Genomic DNA, 23,808 nt, shown 5'->3' with positions numbered 1-23,808 from the left:
ATGGAGTGTATAACGACCTATCCACTGTTAAACACAGCCTAGTGTCATAACAAATAGACAAACAGTCTGGGCGATGTACTCCACACACATGGACTCACCTGACAGTGATAGGGTCTATATGCTGGGATGGCATTACTTGTTTTCTAACCCCACAGAGATGACCTGCTGGTGCTGTCCCTGACATGCTTCACTAAGTTACTACAAAGGCTTCAAGTGGTGAGTCTGTCTATATCTACCTCTTTCTATCGATCTATCTTGCTACATAATCAAATAATGAACCAGCACCTCCAGGGTTAATAGCAGGTGCAAGCTACCATGCTATGCTAGGGAGCTATGTATATACAAATAAAGCAGCAGCACACCACTAAAAGCACTAAGATACAAGTAAGATATCTATCTATCTATCTATCTATCTATCTATCTATCTATCTATCTATCTATCTATCTATCTATCCTCATACTGTAACTATTTATCTCTCATATCTATCCATCCATACCTCTATGTCAGTCTGTCTATCAATCTATCTGCGACGGGCACCTCCCACCAGGGCCCTTCTATAACGCGTTCCAGATGTAGGAAATGCCGAGTGGTGTAGTGCGGCCTAAATGTCTCTTTATGTGTCACGGTGCTACTACGTGGATACTGTTGGACCCCAGGCTTTGGCTCTGAAGCAATAAAAAAGGGGGAACAATTAAGGGGTTGGAAAGAACTTGAGTCCAGACCTTCAGATGAAATTTAATGGCAGCTTTACTTTGAATAAACGTTTCTTCAAAGAGTTCACAGGCTTTGTTTTGGTTCCAGCAGGATTTAGCATTAAACTGGCAGTCAAACTCAACTCTGCTCTATCCTTCTCTCACTCTGCTGTACTGACAAGCTGACTGGATAACTTGACTTCTTCTTTATGCCGCACTTCACTTTTTAGTCGTTCTTATGGTCAGCCAAGAAACTTTACTCCTGGCTCCTGAGGCTTTAGGCTTCTGCCTCCATGGCCAGCAGAGCTTAAGGTGCTCTGGCTGGCTTGGGCACGCCCAGCAAAGACATGCCCCTTTACACCCTTCCTCTTGCAGGGGGTAAACTAAATTCTAACTCTAATTGGTCCCTACCCTTCTTGCAGAAAGTAGGACTAGCCCACTTCTCTCTGGAGGGGGGGGATGGAATGGTAAGTTCTATTCTATCTAAGATAGCTCTGCCAGAAACGCTGACACCTGCTGGCACATGAAATGAACAGTTACATAACATTATTATAAATGCACAATGTTGAAAACTGTAGAATATTTTCTGTGGGACAACCCCTTTAAATGCTGTGGGGGAGGGGAAATGTTTCCCTCTGTAACAGCTCTTTTTTATATAAACATAACTTTCTTTTGTAAAATGAAACGTAGGTCAGCATCCTTACACAGGACAAGTATGGATTTGCAGATGATTGCCACTATCCTTACAGATATGGCTGAAATGTGTACTAATGGTAAATTTGTCACATGTAGAGGCACATCTATCTTCAGATGATCTTCTTGTTGTGTACACGGGTTCTTCAAGCAGCAGCCCTTTCTTTGGCCCCACTTAAATGATTGACATTATACCCGCGGTTGCTCAATCTGATCATGATGTGTTCACATTTTCTTTCAAATGCAGACTCTTCACTCGAAACTCATCTTGCCCTAACAAATTCAAACATGTGTGGGTTTTTGTGGGTCTACAAAAGCCTCTAATATGAACACGTCACTAGACAGGCGAGTTGGTGAGTATTTCTACAGAATTGGGATTTAATATGTATAAAATGCCCTCAGGACTTATTAAAGGCATAAATGAATAATAGGATAATGAGTGCTATACTTGGCCAGTCAAATACGCTGAGAGGCTGATGAAAAAGATCCTGGTTCTCTTTGGAAAGCCTGCATGTCAGTCCACTTGGTATATCTGATGTGCCTGTAGAGCAAAAGCACCTGGGTGAGCACAACTGGCTGATGTAAATGTGGCATGGGGATGGGGAAAGGTGGATTGTGCAGAATGACAGATTTTACTGTCATTACTGGTGAACTTCCCGGGGTGGAGATGAAGCCCCAGGAAGGAAGATTGAGCTTCTGGGAGGAATATGAAGCCCGCTGTGGTGTAACTAAGCCCACCACCAAGTCTTTGAGGGCCAGGCAGAAAGTTGGGTATCTCGGCCAATGGTCTTCAAATGAATTGACATGGTAAGCTTACTAAATGTTTGCAAGACCCATTTAAACACTTTTTCAAACCTCTGGCCCAGGATGTATGGCCCCTGCTGGGATGGATCGGCAGTCTACCGCATGCTTTTTCCTTCGGCAAACTCTAGGAGCCAAGATCGAGGCATTGGTAAAATCTCAGTTTGTAACCCGAGGCTGCAAAACTCTGGCCTAGACACAGCGTCTGCTGATACTCCATAAGGGAGCAATTTAAGATTTCCTCCTCCGATGGCAAATTCGAACCTGAGGAGACGGTTGCCAAGCATCGTCCCCCTCCATGGTCCAATCCTCACCCGTTCGGGGTCACTGGGGGGAAAAGCGCCACTGGTTCCCGGAGACAAGGAACTCTGGTGTGGGCTCAGCGACTGCTAGGGTCCCATTACATCTCCAGAAGATTACAGGGTTTGTACAGAAGGAATATATTGATGACCTATCCTCAGAACAGGTCATCAATATCTGATAGGCGGGGGTCTGACAACCCAGCTGATCAGCGGTTTGAAGAGGTGACGCTCCATGCGAGAGCTGCTTCCTCTTTATTACACTCGGTGGCGTCTCCTTTGTAGTGGTTGCAGTCAAGTGAATAGAGCGAGTACTTGTGATTACACTTCACTTCCGAGACCACGGGCAGACGGTGTCTTCTCTTCAAACAGCTGATCGGTCGGGGTGCCTGGTGTCGGACCTCCACCGCTCAGATATTGATGACCTATTCTGTGGATAGCTCATCAATGTATAGCACCTACACAAACCCTTTAAGCCCCAGGGAGGAAGATGAAGCAGTCCTCTCGGCATGACTGACCTCTATTGAGTTGAAGCCAGCATCCTTTCACACCCCCAGTACCTGAGGTCCACGCAACAAGAGAATGGGAGGTCGGTACCCGGGGCCATGGAACTGTGGTCAGGACACAATGAGCGGCCATGTCCGTTCAACTACCAGGGTTGATCATTATGCACTTAGCTGGAAAATGAAGCCACAGGCTCACAGTGTCAGGCACCTTGAGGACCACAGCCACCCTCACTGCCTCAGTCACCGCTCCTACCCTCTCCTTTCTCCTCACCTGGTGCATTTCCTATGAGCCAGGGCGCTGCACATCAACTTTATCATGACACGAGTTCCTTTTTGATAAATTTGTCATCGCTGAAAAGCTTGTCATCTCTGCTCCATCCTCTTGCTGCACAGGTTTAAAAATGCACCACTGGGGGGGCATGGCCAGCAGCCGGCATGAGAGCACGCGTTTGAGTGCAGTTCCGATACCCCTTGTCTATCCTGCATCATCCTGACAAACTGTCAAACCCCACAACTAAGTGGACGGTGTGCAGGCGTAAGAGAAGACCATGGGTCCCAACAAAGCGCAGGCTGCAGCTGAGAGGCTTAAGGAGTCCCAACATGGCGCCGCTGCAGCTACTCCGTCCCGCGCTGCTATTACCCGTGGCCAAGCTGCCCAACAAGTGGAGTCGGGTGATGCCGCTGAACCGGAATTCACCCTGAAGGCTGCCTACAAGCAGCTCCTGTCGGCTATCTCCTCTTGCCAGACCTCACTAACTGGGAAGATAGAGGAGGTGCGTGGGGATTTGGGCCTGCTGAGACACAACGTCCAACGGTTGAGAGACCGGGTCAAGCACACGGAGGATCGAGTGTCTGCCCTGGAGGACTTGACCAGACCTATGGCGGTTAAAGTACAGGAGCTGGAGACCTCCGTTGGTCAGTGGCAGCAAAAATGCAATGATTTGGAAATCAGGGCCCGACGTAACAACGTCAGAATCCTGGGTCTCCCGGAAAAAGCAGCCACCTTCTTGGAATCATGGTTCAAAGAGCAGTTTCCTGATGCACCATTTTCTACTGTCTATGCTGTGGAGAGAGCGCATCGAGTTCCCGCCAGACCTCCCCCGCCCGGGGCCCCCCCTAGACCTCTCCTGGCACGTCTGCTGAACTGGAAGGACAGGGATCTCATCCTCAGCCAGGCCAGGAACAAGCAGGAAGTCAGACATGACAACGCACGCGTCTCATTGTTCCCGGACTTCACCGCCGACCTTCAGAAGAGGAGAGCCACATTCGTATCGGTCAAGCATTGCCTCCGTGAGTTAAACCTTCAATACTCCATGGCGTACCCAGCGCGGCTCCCAGTTGTCGACGGAGACAAAGCTGTCTTCTTCACCGATCCTAGAGAGGCTGAGGACTGGGTTTCCAGGATGCCAGGACGCCCCGGACCACGCTGAGGCAGCAGCTGAGCATCTCCTGCAAGTATATCTCTTACCGAGACGTGGCTGATGGCCTCTCGAGCTTGCCACTATTGTCACATCAGTTTTGCTGAGACTTGCTGCTCACATGCATGTGAGATATACAGTTATCCATTACCGTTGGCAGTATAACATTACACTGTTGTAGAGGGTAGGAGCCCTACCTGCATAGTTATCACACCTGAATACGCTATGCAGGTCCCCGAGTTATTAGCCACTATGTTAGTCGGCTTTGGTACTGGCGATTTTATGTTCATATAATTTTTGCTTTGTATTATGTTCGAAACTGCTCAAGTTTACTTAACTCAAGTATGGTTACACCACTTCACACTGATTACATGGGGGGCGCTGGAGAGTAGGGATTGCAGCCCCGGGTGCTCAATATATGCACCTTGGCTGAGCGCTCTGTCTGCTGAATTTCTGTTTGTGCACAAATGGCCTCCATGAGGGTCCTGTCTTGGAATGTGCAGGGCCTAGGTGATCCTAAGAAAAGAATCACTGTGTTCTCTCATATACGCTCCCTCAATCCGCACATTATAGGCCTCCAGGAAACCCATCTGACTCCAGAAACGGGTAACAAGCTCAGAAAACCCTGGGTTCAACACCTTATCAATGCTTACGGTAGCTCTCACTCCAGGGGGATCACTTTGTTGGTCCACAGGAGTCTTAGGTGGGAGGTCAGTCACTCTGTTGTGGATCCAGAGGGACAATATATCTTTCTGTATGTGTACATCAACTGCGCCCCATTTGTAATCATTAATGTGTATAAGCCTCCCCCTGCCTCCCTTTCCCTCCTGCAGGCGATGACAGGCTTTGTGGCTCAGTTTTCCAATGCTTGCCTACTCTGTATGGGGGACTTTGACCAGTTCAAGAACAAGGATATGGACAGGTTTCGCACTGGGGGTAGTGGGAATAGATCTAGTCCCGATGGCACCGTTCTTTCTAGGGTCTCCCTGGAGATGGGATGGATCGACATGTGGAGGGCGGGAGTACTCTTGCTTCACCCCGGCTAGAGGTGCCCTGTCTAGAATAGACTATATGTTTGGGAATGCCCCGGTATATACTGATCTGGTGGAGATAAGTTATGGACCTCAGGGACCATCGGATCATGCCCAGCTGCTTGTGGTGCTCGCTCTATCTGAAAAAGAAAACTAAAGGGGCAGTTGACTCAATAAAACTTCGCTTTTAATTATAGGAGATAAAAAAGCCCCTACTTACGCACAACGAGTAAGACGTGCCCTCTCAAGAGATAGATGAGAGAGCGGAGACAAAAACAATACATACAGAAATATCACTAGGGGAATGGACAAGTACCACGTGGAAGGTCGGGCGGGGGGGGGTGTAAGTATGTACTACCCACTAGCCCTAGTACCTCCCTACTTGTCCTAATTCACCCTAGAAAGTGTGTCCAAAGGACGGGGTCCAAAAAAGCCCCGCAAGGGGTGACCCAGACAGGAACTCTGATCCTCAATAGGAAGTCCTAGTGAGGCCCTAGTCAATGTTGATTGACAGAGGAAAAAAGAGTTCACCCTTTGGAACAATACACTGGTAGGCAAAAAACAAAAATGAGTATAGCACCACCTCAAAAACCAATAAAGATCAGAATGGGGAAATACTCAAGTGTCCCGATGCGTTTCTTCAGTTGTAGCCCCAGGATTCTTCAGGGGACACGGGGCTAGACGGTGGTTATCCCTGGCGACTAATGGTCCTGTTGGCAGGGAATGACCTATGCGTTCGCTGAAGTCAGTTTGTGACTAAGCCTACAGATAATAATAAAGTACATGCATAGTAAGTAACAGAAAATAGTCAAAAAGAAACCTCCCCATCAATCACCCGGTGTAGGGTCGTGGAGAGGTTTACTTACTCACTGATGGCTGCGGTCAGGGGTGGCTATAGGCACACTAAGCGGCGAGACCCAGGGTGGTGGTGTCTGCTGAGATGGTGACCGGCAGCTAGTGCCACATTATAAGGGCTAGAGGGCCAGGTGAGGCGCATCATCCCAGGTCAATGAACTTCCGGCTATGTGCCTATTGATTACGCACCTGTCGGGCGTCTGAAGCCGCGGTCACGTGATCGGGGAATCTGGAAGTCACGTGTCCGCGTCTGCGCCTCAAACCCCTGCCCCATGCGTTCCATGGGGCTAGGGGTGAAACGCACGGCTGGTGCAGGGTATCCGCGTCACCCGGCCGCGCCACGTAGGACGCGCTTGCGTCATGGCCGCGGTCACATGATCGAGGCCCCAGCCGCACTGGCACAAAGGTGTCCCGGACTGCCAAACACAGGGATTACATAAACAGGGTTCCATGTCTATTACATGACTGCCAACCGGGGCAAACATATTATCCTGCCACAGCCTCTCCTGCGACCTGCAGGATATTATAATTGTAAACTATAAGTGGATTGCTCCCCATTATACAACAAATGGGAGACTCACATCCATCAAGAGTTTGGGGTAGAGGGAGCGCTCAGGGGGGGAGACATCCTGCTCATTGGTCCGTCGGGACCACTGACCCCCCTGTACCTCCCCCACCCCCCCGCAGGAATATGACAGTGTGTGCCCAATATCCTGCGTCAAGGACCAAATAAAAAGGGGTTTATAGTAGGGAATATGGCCACAGGGCCTGAACAAGAATATTGGTGATCAGAGGAAACAACTGAAGTTCAGTTGTTCGTTAAGCCCGTTGGGGACAACCGTATTAAGTGTAAATGTCCACCAACATTCCCTTTGTAGGATGGATCTGTTCCAGTCCCCCCCACGTACGGGCTTAGGCACGTGTTCAATCGCCATGAAGCTGATGGACGACAGGCGTCCCTCATGGAATGTCTGTGCAATGGGAGTGTCCCTGTTATTGCGAATGTCACCATGGTGCTCCCCCATGCGTTTGCGTAATTCCCTGAAGGTTTTGCCTATGTAGCGTAGGACACACACACGCACGTTATCAGGTAAATCACACCTGCAGTACGACAGTTTAAGAAGCCTTTCACATAATAGGTGGTGTTATTAGGCTCTCCGACAAACGTCTTACCCTGTGACAGGCAGCCACAGAAGCTGCATCGTCCGCATCTGTGGCACCCTGTCACAGATCTATCTAGCCACGTCCGTGGTTTAGCTGCGGGGGTGAAGTGACTGTGTACCAGTCTATCCCTCAGATTGTTGCCCCTCCTGAATGTGAGGGAAACCGAGGGATCCAGGACCTCAGCCAGGTCTGGGTCCATCAGCAGGGTATCCCAATGGTGTGCCAGAATCCTCCTCACCTGTGAAGCGGCAGCGTCAAAAGTGCCTACTACCCGGACAGTACCTTGAGACCCGCGTGCCCTATTGTTTGTGGGATGAAGAAGTTCGGTACGTGTACGTGCCTTAGTTCTCCTATAGGCCAGTCTGAGGGTCCTATCTGGGTATCCCCTCTCCTGAAACCTAGACCTCAGGTCTCGCGCTTGATGCTTAAAATCCATTTCTTCAGAGCAATTGCGTTTGAGTCTCAGGTACTGTCCGGTAGGAATCCCTCACTTAAGAGGGACAGGATGACAGCTGTCCCACCTAAGGAGGGAGTTTGTAGAGGTGGGTTTTCGATAGATGGACGTATTGAGACCACCTCTGTCATCCCTGAGGATAACCACATCCAGGAAAGGAAGGCGATCCTTAACAATAACCGAAGTGAACCTTAGGTTAAAGTTATTTATATTCAGTTCGGAAATCAATCTGTCAAAATCGCTCTCTGGTCCGCTCCACAACAAAAAAATGTCGTCTATATAGCGTGACCAGAGAGCGATGTGGTCAACGAACCACCGTGGTGGTTCCCCGAACACCACGGACTCCTCCCACCAGCCCAGGAGCAAGTTAGCATAAGATGGGGCACATGAACTGCCCATAGCAGTGCCCCTGAGCTGGTGGTATATGCGACCATCAAACATAAAGAAGTTGCTCGATAGCACAAAGTCCAGGAGTTCAAGGGTGAAGACGTTATGCAGGGGAAAATTATTGCCCCCTAGTTCTCAGGAAATGACTGGAGGCCTCCAGCCCTCGTTCATGCGGGATGGAGGAGTAGAGGGCCTCCACATCAATGGAGGCCAGAAACCAATGCGGCTCAATACAGATGTCCTCCAATTTCGCCAGCAGGTCGCCTGTGTCCCTCACGTAGGATGGCAGGGCCACTACAAACGGACGCAACACCCTATCGACATAGATGCCACAATTCTGTGATAGGCTCCCTATCCTCGAGACGATTGGCCATCCTTTGATAGGTGGGGTCTCTTTATGGGCCTTTGGTAGACAGTAAAAAGTGGCCGTAATCGGATGGGGCGGGTATAGAAAGTCGTATTCCTCGTCGCTGATTAGATGGGTGTTTTTGGCCTTCACTAAAATCTTTCTCAGAGTCCCTTGTAATCTACTGATAGGACTACTTTGAAGTATCTCATACCCTGTGCTGTCTGACAAGATAGGTATGCGGACATCTCCATCACAACAATGTTGCCCCCCTTATCCAACGGTTTGATTACAATGTTTTTATCCTCTTCAAGGTTCTTGATGGCCATCCTTTCCTCTTTGCTATAATTAAATCTGGGTGGGACTGGATGTATATTGGCTAGTTCAGAAGTGGTGTGTTGTAGGAACACGTCTACACAGGACACCTCCCCCATTGGGGGCATTTTAACGCTCCTGTTTTTCAAAGATGTAAATGGACCCAGCCCTTCTGCGTTGGGTGGTGACTGGTCGAGATTAAATAGTAGATGGACGTCTTTTAAGATTTCCACGGGGACGCCTAGTTCGCGGCTTTCCCTCTTGTCCCTAAGTTTGTGGAACTTATGCCACCTAAGTCTGCGAGCAAAGAGATGTAAATCTCTTGTCCACCGAAAAATATCAAATTTATTGGTTGGGACGAAGGAAAGTCCACGCCCCAGAAGACTGAGTTCGGTTGACGATAGAACACGGGAAGAAAGGTTTATAACCCATTTGTCTGAGGGGGAATGATGTACAGTGTCTATTTCTCGGTGTTCTTGCTCCTGAGAGGGTAATGTGTCCCTTGATCTAAAAAAGAAGAAGGACCCGGTGTAGATGCAGGTGGAATTTGGGAGGGATTTTGTGGGTACTGTCTCGGCCGATTGCTACGTCCCCTGGACCTATGTGAACTCCGTCCGCGTCCCCTACTCTTAGGATTTCTCTCTTTCTCCATGTCGGATAATTCCGTATCCGTGGAAGAGATATCTGTGTTCTGGGAAGTAGGCGGGTTAGTCAGGGATTGGTAAACTTTATTATCACGGAAATCCTGGGAGTCTCTGTTAAATTGTCTGTGCTTACGGTCTTTCAGATGAAATTTATATCGCTCTACCGTATTCTATAGCTGCACTTCTTTAACAGAGAATTCTGGTTCCGACTAGAATTTCTTTGTGATATCAATCTGCTCCTTGAGACTAGCCTCCGCCCGCTCCAGAACAGCCTTCTCTTCATCCACCAGTAGCTGCATGAATTTTAAGCATCTAGCAGTTGCCTCCCTTTCCCATTTTGTTAGGAATTCCGGGTTCCTGATGCGATGTGCAGGGGATAGGGTGATACGGAGACCTCTGGGTACAATCCCCTGTTTGATATAATGCTCTAGGCCCTGCACCTCCCACCAGGAACTTATATGTTCTATATATAGTCTAGTGAGTTCCGTGAAGGCACCATTCAAAGTAGGAGTATACTTTTTCTGTATAAAGAGTTGTTCGGAGAACACCAGACTGGCCTCAGAGACCCAAACGTTCCTATCCAGACCTGTGGCCAGAAACCCCGACATACCCCAATAATACAAAAACACAATAAATCTGGTCAGTCAGGAGGGGCAGTCAGAGCCTCCCTGATATACTGCTCAAGGAATGCAAAAGAAAACGAAAGGGCAGTAGACTCAATAAAACTTTGCTTTTAATTATAGGAGATAAAAAAGCCCCTACTTACGCACAACGAGTAAGACGTGCCCTCTCAAGAGATAGATGAGAGAGCGGAGACAAAAACAATACATACAGAAATATCACTAGGGGAATGGACAAGTACCACGTGGAAGGGCGGGCGGGGGGGGGGGGGTGGATGTAAGTATGTACTACCCACTAGCCCTAGTACCTCCCTACTTGTCCTATTACACCCTAGAAAGTGTGTCCAAAGGACGGGGTCCAAAAAAGCCCCGCAAGGGGTGGCCCAGACAGGAACTCTGATCCTGAATAGGAAGCCCTAGTGAGGCCCTAGTCAATGTTGATTGACAGAGGAAAAAAGAGTTTACCCTTTGGAACAATACACTGGTAGGCAAAAAACTAAAATGAGTATAGCATCACCTCAAAAACCAATAAAGATCAGAATGGGGAAATACTCAAGTGTCCCGACGAGTTTCTTCAGTTGTAGCCCCAGGATTCTTCAGGGGACACGGGGCTAGACGGTGGTTATCCCTGGCGACTATCTGATCCTGCCAGCTCGGGTTGTAAGATGCGTATTCATCCTTTCTGGTTGTTCCTCTTCGGCCTGAATGATAGGGTCCCAGATCAGCTGAGGATGTTCTTGGAAGTTCAGGGCGATTCGACAGACGCCCTGTTGCTCTGGGAAACTATGAAGGCCTATCTTAGGGGATGTCTTAAATCGTCCATCTCTTATGTTAAGAAGGACTCGCAGCGCAAAGAAAACGACCTATATGCTAGATGCAAAGAAGCCGAAAAGGCTTTTACGGAGAATCCCTCTGAGGAGAATAGGTTTGGATGGCTCTCTAGGGGGAGATTGTATATGATGCATTTGGAAGAGAAGAGTAAACGCAAACTCTTCTTCCTTAAACAACAGGCGTTTGAGACGGGTAATCAGGCTGGCAAGTTGCTTGCACATATTGCGCGTAGCAACACTATGTCCCCCCAGTACTCTGCATACATGATGCTGATGGGCACGTGGCTGAGTCGGTAGATGGCATACTGACGTGTTTCCGTAACTTTTATCAGGATTTGTATAGGTCAGCTGCAACATATACTGAGCAAGATCTGGAGGCATATCTCCGAGAGGTGTCTCATCCTCGGCTAGGAGACCTAGACAAAGGTCTAATGGAGGAGGATGTCACGCTGGAGGAGATTACACGAGCGATCAGTGTTCTTCCGGTAGGGAAAGCGCCAGGCCTGGATGACATCCCGATTGAGGTCTATTCTAAATATGTAGGCAGGGTTGTCCTCTGTCGCCTTTACTATTTGTGGTAGCAATAGAACATCTGGCCCTTAGACTTAGGCAGGACCAGATATATGCGGGTATCAACACGGGAGGCAGGGAGGACAGAATACGATTATATGCGGATGACCTAATACTCTTTATGTCTGACCCAGAGGTGACTCTGCCTAGAGCGATATCGATTATTGAATAGTTCAGTCACTATTCTGGGCTACACACAAACTGGGCCAAGTCAGCCATTATGCCTCTCTGGTCTCATGACTGGCCTTCGCATCGCCATAACCTGCCGGTGGTTGACCGTTTCAAATACCTAGGGGTAATAATTACGAAAAAAACACATTTGTCTTACACACTGAATATTGAGTATCCCTATTTTAGGATAAGATAAAAACCTGGGGAGCCCTCCCATTGTCCATCATGGGAAGACTGAATTTAGTGAATATGGTGTTATTACCCAAAGGTCTATACCTTCTGTCACATGCCTGCACTCCAGTACCCCGTTTTTTTTTTATCGCATTCATGCCCTGATCGCCTTCTTTGTTTGGGGCAAGGCTAGAAGGAAACTCTCACTCTCGGTGATACAGAGATCGAAGATGCAGGGAGGAGCCTCCCTTCCAGATTTCTTCCTTTACTTAATAGTTCGTCAACTGCGGTTCTTGAAGCACTGGATTGTAAATGCCCCACTGCCCAATGCTGAGTTTTATCTGCATGATCATTTACGAATGAACACGCTGTGGCCTGTTTTGGAGGGCTCCAGCTGTGGCCTGTTTTGGAGGGCTCCAGCTCTTCACGCACACGCATTATGTCACTACACAGACTGGCACATCAAGCTTGGAAGGCCTCTAAGCTTAATACCTATACAGATCTGCCTGATGCAGTCCCCATTTGGGATAACTCTATGTTTCCCGACTTGGCATTATTGGAGGCGGTTGCTGACTGGAGACGCCAAGGAGTTCTGACCCTGGGAGACGTGTATAAGGGGGGTCAGCTGCACTTCTTTACACAAATCCAAGAGAAATTTGAGGTACCTCGCACGCTATTCTATAGGTATCTTCAATTAGGACATGCACTGCAGGCTGCAGGTATCTCACACGGTCTGAACCTGTGTAGGCCTGAAGTAAATATATCTTTGCACAAAAAGGCTGTATTCCAAATGGCTGTATTTTAAATGCCTAATTCAAACCCCTGTATGTAGGGGGGTATCTCACACGGTCTGAACCTGTGTAGGCCTGAAGTAAATATATCTTTGCACAAAAAGGCTGTCTGGCGAAACCAACCTCGCCACTGGGTTTTTGAGGGGCCAGGCTACCAGCCTCTTGCCCCAGGATTATGGCCCATACTAACTTTGAAGGAGAAGACAGACCGGCCGCACAGCTTAAATCTGTGGAACTGTTTGGGGCAGGAAAGCCATGCTTGCGGTCGGCCAAATGTGACTTCCATGGAATTTTGGAACCCCTGCTCGGATCTGGGTGATTTTTGGATATGTTGTTCACCCAGATCAGAGCTATCCATGGATGTATACATTATGGGGATATGTGGGGTTTTGAGATGTGTGACAGAACCATCTGTCTTTGGAATTGTAGTGTATGTTATGTGAGGGTACCCAGATAGCTAATTTTATTGTATTCGTGTATTCTGAGTGCCATTCACCTAATAATATGCACTCAGACTTGAGCTATCTTGGGATATGTTAAATGTCTGTGTTTACTGTAAGGGTTGTGACATTGTATGTTTAAATGGTGATTTCTGTCCTGTTGTTCCCACATGTGTATTGGCGATTTCCCTTTGTCCTGGGGAAAAGGAGCACTATGGGGGCATCTACTGGGGGCCCTATATACTGGCATGCATTATGAGGGGGCACTATGGAGAAGTGGGGGAGAGGAGCACTATGGGGAATTATATAGGGGCATTTAATACTGGCACCCATTTTGATGCCACTATGGGGAAGGGGGGAGAGAAGCATTATGGGGGCATCTATGTGGGGCAGTCTATAGGGGCATTTTATACTGGCACATTATGAAGGGCACTATGGGGACGGGGGAGGAGCACTTGGGGGGCATCTTCTGGGGGCACTATATAGGAGTATTTTATACTGGCACAAATTATAGGGGCACTACGGGCACCTTAGCTCAACTGGGGGCACTAAGTGTTTTTTGTAGCGGCACACAGTACGGATCATTTGATCACATGAGGGCACTCTGGGGACATTGGCTCTACTGGGGGCACTAAGAGGAATTTTTTTTTATTTTACTGCCACACAACGGCATTTCAGTTTTTGTACTGGAGCATATTATAAGGGGACTTTATTACAATGTGGGAGCATTATGGGAGCATTATTACTTCTGGGACACAATTACTGTTGGGGGCACTGTAGGAGCACTATGGGAGCATTATTACTTCTGGGACACAATTACTGTTGGGGGCACTGTAGGAGCACTATGGGAGCATTATTACTTCTGGGACACAATTACTGTTGGGGGCACTGTAGGAGCACTATTACTACTAAGTGCACTCTGGCACAGAATTATTACTATTGCTGGGATTTTGGGGAGCACTATTACTGTGGGGGCGCCCTGGCACAGTATCAGCTTAGAAAAAAGAAAATGGCTGCACACGATTATACATACAAACAATAGAGCCAAGAAATGGGGCTCATTCTAAATAAAAGTGGTACAATACCAACTATAAGTGAGTCAATAGAAGCTCTTAGCGCACATATTTAATCAAACGTGTGTTGGGCCCATCTACCAGGCGTCAAGGTGGCTTCCGCAGATGGGTCCCTAACACTAGTATACTGCCTCTCTTTGGACTTACCTTAGCCTACAATATTCAGGGCAGTGTAGGAACCAGTTGCATACGTACTCTGCCCAAAAGTCCCAGGTAGATGGGCGTGTTCAGTCTAAAAGAGGCGCTACCCTCAATTATTCTACAAAAAATTTAGACTAGAGCCTTCAGAAATCACAGGTGCATATCCATGAAGCAAACATGATTATAAAAAAGAAAATGGCGGCACACCATTATACATACAAACATGATTTTTTATAATCATGTTTGCTTCATGGATATGCACCTGTGATTTCTGAAGGTTCAAGTCAAAAAATGTTGTACTGTATCAGCTTAGCACAGTTATTTTTGGGGGACATTATGGTTACATTATTAGTGTTAGGGGCACTATTTGTTGGGTGCAGTTATTTTTTAGATCATTGTGTTTCAATAATTATTGAAGTGGATGCTATCTGTGCATAACTAGTATTTTTGGGGGGTTTATCTGTTTCTACAGTATAGTTTTGGGGGGCAAAGCGTCTCAGTATTGGGGGTGCATGATGGGATGTTGAGAAGGTGGAAGGAAAAGTAGGAAACTAAGATGTCTGTCTGTCAAACTTTGCAGAGATGAGAGATGGCTGAAAGAAATCATCATGGCGGTCTGTTCTGAAAGGAGAAGATGAAGAAAGAGAACATCTACATCAAAGGAGACGTCACTGGATGTAAGAGGTATGTGGCGCTGTATTAGGCTGCCTTCACATCTGCGTTAGTGATTCTGGCAGGCTGTTCCAGTTGAGAACAGCCTGACAGAATTTACTGCATCCGTCACTTCTTTAACTTTGATTTCATTCAACATATTTTTTGTTATATGGCTAAAAAATTATTGCTTGGGAGGGGGGGGACTAAGAATACTATACCAAGTGTTTTTGTTTGTAGTTGATCTTTATTATCGCTTGCATATCTTGTGTTCGTGGGGGCCTCATGTTTGAGTTTCGCCTAAGGCCTCGCAAAGTCTAGAGCCGCCTCTGGTGCCAGGTACGCTCTGTATCTCTTATTGCGCTCACAGACTCCAAACGTGGCGTCCCACGTGACCGGGAGCTGCGGCGCTGCTGATGCTTGAATATGGTGTGTATTCCTTCGCGCTGGAGGGGTACTGGACCAGGCGATTCGCTTTTTGAACGTCAAAAGAAATGTTTATACTTGTTAATTACTAGTGCAATATTCGAATTCGCAATATTTTGCGAATATTTGGTAGAATATTCGGCATATACTCGCAAATTCGAGATTACTACTTGTGAAAAATCGACAATGTAATATTTGTGTAAAGCGCTCGAAATCCAGGCGTGGGTCACTATAGCTAAATTTTTCAAGCTGCTAGAAGTTTCCTGAGACTGGAGAAAATGGACTGGAGAAAATGGTTGGCACGGCCGAACATTTCAATAGCTTTATATGCAGATAGAGTGCTCCAATATATTTGCGATTGCGCAAATCCGCAAATCGGCAATTAATGATGCGAATATATTCACATTTTAGCAGGTCTGACTACATATTACTGATTGGTGCACTAAGTATTGTTGTGAACTTGTGACGCATGTATGTATGGACAGCAGAACCTATCAGCTACACTGTATCACTATCTAACCTACACTGACTGTCTCCCACTAACTATCTGTATTATACATATAAGCTAACTAACTAATGTAATGACACAGGAAAGCACAGAGCTCAGCAATAACACTGCTGTATCTCTCAGAGAGGCAAATTTCTTATTGGTTGCTCATTGGCCCGCAGCCTTCTCATTGGCCCACAAGCAAGAAGGGAGGATACTGATGAAAAGAAAATCTAGAATATTTGAAATTACGAATACATATCACTATATTCCAAATATTTGCGAATTCTCAAAGTGCCGATATTCGCGATTAATATTCGCTATTCGAATATTCGCGCCCCAACACTATTCATTACTTTCTCTATCTCCTACATAATATATTACTCCCATCATCTCACACATTAGGTCAGAGTGACAGTAAAATTGTCATTGTTGCCCGTAGCAACCAATCACAGCCCTGCTTTCATTTTTCCAAAGCAATTTTAGAAAAGAAAACTGAGAGGTTGAGGGATTTAGATGATGATGGGGCAGAGGTGGTGACATGGGCAAATAGGAATACTGTCCTTGTTGCCCATAGCGACCAATCACAGAGCAGAATGCAAAATGAAAGCTGCTCTGTGATTGGCTGCTACAGGAACCAAAGTTCTACTTTTAGATGGTTTCATAAATCTACCCCATAATTCCCACCACTCACCCCAAAATCTATAGGAAGAGAATGAACAGACATGAAGAAAATTACAGACAAGAACATGTATGTAGATGCGGTGAGATTACAAAATTTGTCCCTAGAACACTCCTAGGGGCCAAGTGTGAGCCCATTACATTCAAAATGGCCGCTATCATGCTAAGGCACTTCTTGTGATGTCATCATTAGAATGCCACCGTCATGCTTGTCTCCCCCCCCCCGTGCCCCCCTTGCTATGCCGTGACCCTTTCACTTGTGATGTCATAAAGGGGAATTATGACATAACAATCAGGGGGTGTGGTCTAATTCCATAAATCAGGGTCGCGCCCTGACATCAGTGTCAGTTTCTCTAGCTGGCTGTCACCATGGGGAAGTCTAGGAAGAGGAGGAGGTTGACTGTACCTGTGGTGAACGCTGTAGAGAGCATGGATATCGGCCCACGGCAGTATCCAGATGATGAAGACATGAAGTCTGTCCACGAGGATGAGAAGATGGATGTTGGCCCTCGCCAATATCCTGACGATATAGAGATGAAAGACCTTCAGGGGGCCACCACCACCATCAGGGCCTCAATCCCCCGGAAGAGAAAGCGGCCAACGTGTATCATCTGCCGCCGGCTATAAGATCTGCCGCAAGGCCCCTTTAATAACATCTGCCCCTCAGCCAAATACCATCTGCTGCTTGGTTCCCATTTAACATCTGCCGCCTGGGGCCATTTACCATCTGCGGCTTGGGGCCACTTACCATCTGCAGCTTGGGCCCACTTACCATCTACCCCTTTGGGCCCACTTACCATCTATCCCTTTGGGCCCACTTACCATCTATCCCTTTGGGCCCATTTACCATCTATAGATGGTTTTTACCATCCAAACCCTCTGAAATTCCCTTGAAGATGAGCGGTGCACGACCAGGTCCGGTAAGTTTGGCCGCTTCCCTCCGTCTTCTCCTTGTGTATTTGTAAACAGTTTTTCTTATGTGGATATTTGCTCTTCTAGGATCCGACTACAAAACAACATGAGGAACCATCCCTGAAATTCTGCCAGAAGTGCGACCCCAGACCTCCTCTTTAGAAGTTAGCGGACCTGAATCCAGCCAATCCTGAAGATGGAGCCACCACCTCCTTAAAGAGCCAGAGCCGCAAAAAATGCACTGAAAACCCAAAATGTTTCATAATAAACAGTTGTTTTTTTTAAGATAAAAAATTGTTTTAATTCTCTTACTTATCAAATTTCACAAATTATAACCAGTCCTTATTTTCTATGGGCGGAGCTGGAGCCTGAAGGGGTGAGTTACCAATTTTCAAAAGTGTATTATTTAGTCACACATTTTTGCATAAAATCTGTGCATACCAAAAAATCCTCCTCAGTTAATACTTCATCTACTAGTAATATATTTCCCTTAAGAGTATGTTCCTAAAGTGTTAGCCCATTACATTCAAGATGGCCGCTGTCATGCTGAGGCACTGCTTGTGATGTCATTATTAGAATTCTGGCATGGTCACACTTTTTGTGATGTCATCATTAGAATCTTGGTAGGATAACGCTTCTTGTTTCCATAGGGGCTCAGGGGCATAGCTCACTATCTAACCTACACTGACTGTCTCCCACTAACTATCTGTATTATACATATAAGCTAACTAACTAATGTAATGACACAGGAAAGCAGAGAGCACAGCAATAACACTGCTGTCTCTCTCAGATCTGCAAAATACTGCATACAAGGGCTGCTGGGGAGGTTCTTATATAGTAAGGGGTAGGCAAATTTCTTATTGGTTGCTAGGGATGTTGCTAAGCTCAGACAAAGACATTGCAGCCTTCTCATTGGCCCACAAGCAAGAAGGGAGGATACTGATGAAAAGAAAATCTAGAATATTTGAAATTACGAATACATATCACTATATTCCAAATATTTGCGAATTCTCAAAGTGCCGATATTCGCGATTAATATTCGCTATTCGAATATTCGCGCCCCAACACTATTCATTACTTCTTTCACTGCTAGGTTACCATACGCATTTCGGAGCTTAGGGCTCCTTCCTCAGTGGCCTGCAGTGAATGATTCAATTGTTCTTTTAAAGAGGTGCTCCATTATCTAGGGGTGGTCTCCCCTAAAAAGGTTGCAGATAAAAGGTGGACTGGATTGTGCCACTTCCTGCGTATGATATCAAAGCATGTATACATTTATATTTTAGAATAAAATAAAATAAATGGATCGCTATTTGCACATTTCTCATAATGGTATATCCATGCATAACATGTGTAAACCAAACAAAGTGAAAAGAAGTATAAAAATTGTTATAATAAAATATCGCACTCACATTACTGTTGTGATTTGTGACTTATTGAATATAAAAAATATGAGGATGCAAGAAAAGGGAATGTTTCATGAACCTACATGCATCTCCCTTTATAAGTATATTATCTGAAAAATATGTTCAATCAGTAATATTTGTATATGGCTACATGCCCACAACCGTATGTGTTTTGCAGACCACAAAAAAAAAACGGATCACATCCGTATGCCATCCGTTTTTTTTTTTGCAGATCCATTTTAACAATGCCTAAAACGGACAAGAATAAGACATGTTCTATTTTTTTGCGGGGCTACGAAACAGACATACTGATGCGGACAGCACACGGTGTGCTATCCGCATTTTTTCCTGACCCCTCGAAATGAATGGGTCCGCATCTTATCCACAAAAAAAAACGGAACGTACACGAAAACAAACAACATTCATGTGCATGTAGCTTCATAGTGTTCTTCATTGTTGTAGGTCTAATTCATCTTTCTTGTTGGTTGTGGGATCTCAAAAAATAGGGATTATAACAAGTGGAGTTTTTGAAAAAAAAAATTCCCTTAATTTTTTTTTTAAAAAGGTCTGAGGTCCGGCACCTCGATCTCCCCTCCTAGGTAGGCCCCCATTCCACTCTTTCTTCAGCTACCCCCTTTTGTCTTATTAGCCACTCTTCATCTGAAATAAAAAAAAACGAGAATTATAAAAAATTAAAAAAAATTTAAATTAAAACAAAATAAAGAATAGAAAATAACATCACACAAAGAAATAAAGAATAAGAACAAACCTATGAATGCAAGAACACTAGTAAAATAATATTTTACTCCCCTGATGAGCCATTAAATACACCTACAATCAAAAGTGCTGTTAGGCTACTTTCACACTAGCGTTCGGAGCGGATCCGTCTGATGTTTCATCAGACAGATCCGCTCCGATAATGCAGACGTTCGCATCTGTTCAGAACGGATGCGTCTGCATTAAAACTTAGAAAATTTTCTAAGTGTGAAAGTTGTCTGAGCGGATCCGTTCAGACTTTACATTGAAAGTCAATGGGGAACGGATCCGCTTGAAGATTGAGCCATATTGTGTCATCTTCAAGCGGATCCGTCCCCATTGACTTACATTGTAAGTCTGGACGGATCCGCTCGCCTCCGCACGGCCAGGCGGACACCTGAACGCTGCAAGCAGCGTTCAGGTGTCTGCTCACTGAGCGGAGCGGAGGCTGAACGCTGGCAGGCGGATGCATTCTTAGTGGATCCGCCTCCACTGAGAATGCATTGGGGCCAGACGGATGCGTTCGGGGCCGCTCGTGAGCCCCTTCAAACGGTGCGCACGAGCGGACACCTGAACGCTAGTGTGAAAGTAGCCTAATATTGCTCTAAAGATGCATCAACAATCAAGACAAAGGATTTAAAAAAAAATAAAAAATAAATTGGGGGGGATTTTTTTTTGACCAAAGCTCCACTTGTTATAATCCCTATTTTTTTTAGATCCCACAACCAACAAGAAAGATGAATTATACCTACAACAATGAAGAACACTAATACAAATATTATTTTATTATAAATATTATTAAAAGTTATTTATTAACCACCTGCCGCTAAGCTAACGCCGAAAGGCGTCATCTCTGCGGCTCCCCCAGGCTACGCTAACGCCGATTGGCGTCATCTCGCGTGAGCCGAGATTTCCTGTGAACGCGCGCACACAGGCTGGAGATGTGATTTTTTTTAACCCCTAACAGGTATATTAGACGCTGTTTTGATAACAGCGTCTAATATACCTGCTACCTGGTCCTCTGGTGGTCCCCTTTGTTTGGATCGACCACCAGAGGACACAGGTAGCTCAGTAATATGTTGCACCAAGCACCACTACACTACACCCCCCCCCTGTCACTTATTAACCCCTTATTCACCCTTGATCACCCTTGATCACCCCTGATCACCCCATATAGACTCCCTGATCACCCCCTTGTCATTGATTACCCCCCTGTCATTGATCACCCCCCTGTAAAGCTCCATTCAGATGTCCGCATGATTTTTACGGATCCACCGATAGATGGATCGGATCCGCAAAACGCATACGGACGTCTAAATGGAGCCTTACAGGGGCGTGATCAATGACTGTGGTGATCACCCCATATAGACTCCCTGATCACCCCCCTGTCATTGATTACCCCCCTGTCATTGATCACCCCCCTGTAAAGCTCCATTCAGATGTCCGCATGATTTTTACGGATCCACTGATAGATGGATCGGATCCGCAAAACGCATACGGACGTCTGAATCGAGCCTTACAGGGGCGTGATCAATGACTGTGGTGATCACCCCATATAGACTCCCTGATCACCCCCCTGTCATTGATTACCCCCCTGTCATTGATCACCCCCCTGTAAAGCTCCATTCAGACGTCCGCATGATTTTTACGGATCCACTGATAGATGGATCGGATCCGCAAAACACATACAGGCGTCTCCCTGGAGCCTTCCAGGGGGGGTGATCACCCCATATAGACTCCCTGATCACCCCCCTGTAATTGATCATCCCCCCTGTCATTGATCACCCCCCCTGTCAGGCTGCATTCAGATGTCCGTATGATTTTTACGGATCTACGGATACATGGATCGGATCCGCAAAACACATACGGACATCTGAATGGAGCCTTATAGGGGGGTGATCAATGACAGGGGGGTGATCACCCCATATAGACTCCCTGATCACCCCCCTGTCATTGATCACCCCCCTGTCATTGATCACCCCTCTGTAAGGCTCCATTCAGACATTTTTTTGGCCCAAGTTAGCGGAAATTATTATTTTTTTCTTACAAAGTCTCATATTCCACTAACTTGTGTCAAAAAATTAAATCTCACATGAACTCACCATACCCTTCACGGAATCCAAATGCGTAAAAATTTTTAGACATTTATATTCCAGACTTCTTCTCACGCTTTAGGGCCCCTAGAATGCCAGGGCAGTATAAATACCCCACATGTGACCCCATTTCGGAAAGAAGACACCCCCAGGTATTCCGTGAGGGGCATATTGAGTCCATGAAAGATTGAAATTTTTGTCCCAAGTTAGCGGAAATGGAGACTTTGTGAGAAAAAAATAAATAAAATCAATTTCCGCTAACTTGTGCCAAAAAATAATAATTTCTATGAACTCGCCATGCCCCTCATTGAATATCTTGGGGTGTCTTCTTTCCAAAATGGGGTCACATGTGGGGTATTTATACTTCCCTGGCATTCTAGGGGCCCTAAAACGTGAGAAGAAGTCTGGGATCCAAATGTCTAAAAGTGACCTCATAAAAGGAATGTGGGCCCCTTTGCGCATCTAGGCTGCAAAAAAGTGTCACACATCTGGTATCGCCGTACTCAGGAGAAGTTGGGCAATGTGTTTTGGGGTGTCATTTTACATATACCCATGCTGGGTGAGATAAATATTGTTCTGTCCCCACATGAAGGCGATTGAAGGTGTAACTGATAATGACTTTGTGACTGTCCTACCTTCGTATCCAAGCAGTGGAGCAGACCGGACCGGCAGATGCTCAGGTTAGATGATCCAGACGTAGACATGAGGATGCAATCAAACGTGGGTTTATTTGATCCAGAGCAGTGTCATACAGTGATACAATACAGGAATGCAGTAGATGCTGTGATGTGGATGTCTTTTCTGAGGCTAACTGCTGAGGCAACTGCTGGTCAAAAACTGATGCCTTCACAAGCCGAGGTGTGTGTCTCCAGTCACAAAGGATGCAGCGCTGAAAAAAGGCTACAGGAAGTGACCAGGCCCAAGGCTGCTAAAACCACGCCCAGAGAAAACTTTATAGACAACGAACGAAGCGTGCAGCATACAAATTCCGGCCAGCAGATGGCAGCAGAGAACAATAGATTTAAACAACATAGGTAAAACAAGAAATAATACAGTGCAGAAATTCAATATGAAAGGAACAGCACACTCCCCGTCTGAAATTCACTTTGGGGATTTCACTATGACGAATGTCCATAAAATATAAACAACCTGTAAAAGAAAACATGTTAGAATGCAAAACATAGTTTAGTCCTGTTTTCCAACTTGGAATGGAGAAGATCTGCGAAGCTATATACAGTCCTGTTCACCCATCAGGGACGTTCTCGATGGGTCTCATCCAACTGGAGAAACGTTCAAAGCGCTGACAACTGAAGCTGGCGGTTTGCTTTGTTCCAGTGACTAATGCATTAACTTCAGTGCGGATTTCTGGATCATTATCCGGATCCTGGATGCTGAAAACTTCCTGTACACATTCGTCCGCCTCTTCAAGCAGAAACTCTGGACCTGTAAGCCAAGTAGAGTTAATAAAGGAACCTATAGACATAGGCCTAGTGGCGTGATCTGCTGGATTAAGTTCGGATGGTACGTAGTGCCATTGTTCAGGTTTGGAGGACCTCCTGATTCTCTCTATGCGGTTACTAACGTACACATAGAATCGCTTGGTCCGATTGTGGATGTAACCTAAAACGACCTTACTGTCGGTGTAATACTGGACTTCAGCTATGTCGACACCCAGTTCTTGTTGTATGAAATCCGCAATCTCAACTGCCAACACAGTCCCACAAAGTTCCAGTCTGGGAATAGTATGATCGGGCTTGGGGGCTAACTTAGCCTTACCAAAGACGAATCCAACGTGGTTTTGGTTGTTAGGTTCTGTCACTTTCAGATAGGCAACCGCTGCGATGGCCTCCGTGGAGGCGTCCGAGAACACGTGGAGTTCTTTCTTTATGCTAGAGGAAAGTGAAGTTTTAGTATAGCATCTCGGGATGTGGATCTCATCCAAGGCACACAAGGATCGCTTCCAGGCTTCCCATTTTTGCTCTTTCT

The sequence above is a fragment of the Bufo bufo genome, chromosome 6, assembly GCF_905171765.1.
Source record: "Bufo bufo chromosome 6, aBufBuf1.1, whole genome shotgun sequence".
Classification (NCBI taxonomy): Eukaryota; Metazoa; Chordata; class Amphibia; order Anura; family Bufonidae; genus Bufo; species Bufo bufo.
This window is presented reverse-complemented; position numbering follows the sequence as displayed.